Here is a 1,274-nt window from a genome sequence, read left to right on the forward strand (position 1 = left end):
AAATCATGTTTCGAAAGACCAATTTCAGTATTTCACCCTTCTCTCTGTCATCTTTTCTTTCGGTCCCATTATTATCACTGAGCGACTGAACTGCTGACTGTGGTCCGCTTGCTGCCTTTTGCGTCACTACGCTTCTGCTCCGAATAATTGTGCTTAGACTGGTATGATTGTAAGTGTGGTGTCACCGCCAGACACCACACTTGCTAGGTGGTAGCTTTAAATCGGCCGCGGTCCATTAGTACATGTCGGACCCGCGTGTCGCCACTGTCAGTGATCGCAGACCGAGCGCCACCACACGGCAGGTCTCGAGAGACGGACGAGCACTCGCCCCAGTTGTACGGACGACTTTGCTAGCGACTACACTGACGAAGCCTCGCTCCTTTGCCGAGCAGATAGTTAAAATAGCCTTCAGCTAAGTGCATGGCTACGACCTAGCAAGGCGCCATTAGACTCACATAGCAATTGATACTTATCGTATAAAGCATGTCTCATCAAGAACGATTTATACAACAAGGATGGATTAAAGTTAAGTATTCCAAAAACTACGTACTTTTCTTTATAGCATTCATTACGTATCCTGTTTCGGACCTCACGCCATCCTTCGTGTGTTTATAGCGTGCGTTGTGGTCCCCTCAAATCACACTGTGTCGGTACTTCTGTCGACACATCAGTAAGTTAATTAATTTGACCACACTCGGGTTTCATGTAATCAGATCGTAGACCACATGAAAGTTAAAGATTTATTTAATGAACCTGCAGGTCAATAAGGAGTTTTGATTAGAAAAAAATTCATCACTTATTGTCTTGAAAATTTTCTAGTACAACACTAACCAGCCTAAAATGTTGTATGGGATATTGGTGAGATTCGTACCAAATTTCATTTATCGCAGACCGAGGTTCTAAACTATTTGCATCACTGAAAAATTTCTTCTTCTAGATGCACAAATGGCTCTGAGCACTATGGGACTCTAGATGCACACAATCATTATGTAAACTGTCCTCTGATTTTCTTCTGAAAATAAATTAGTTTCTGTGCCTCAGAAGTAAATACGACTTGACATTAACTTTCAACTCTACACACTTTTATTTCCTTCTTTACATAAGACAATAGGTATGACCAAAGTGGATAACAGCAGACTGACTGACTCCTTACATTATTAGAACTGTGACTCCCATTTCCAAAACCCATTAAGTCCATTTTTCCAATATTAATTTTTTTACATTTTGAAAGAGCGTGCTTCGAACTGTCCAATTTAAAACATAATACAAGTTCC

Source organism: Schistocerca serialis, chromosome 2 (assembly GCF_023864345.2).
Source record: "Schistocerca serialis cubense isolate TAMUIC-IGC-003099 chromosome 2, iqSchSeri2.2, whole genome shotgun sequence".
NCBI lineage: Eukaryota > Metazoa > Arthropoda > Insecta > Orthoptera > Acrididae > Schistocerca > Schistocerca serialis.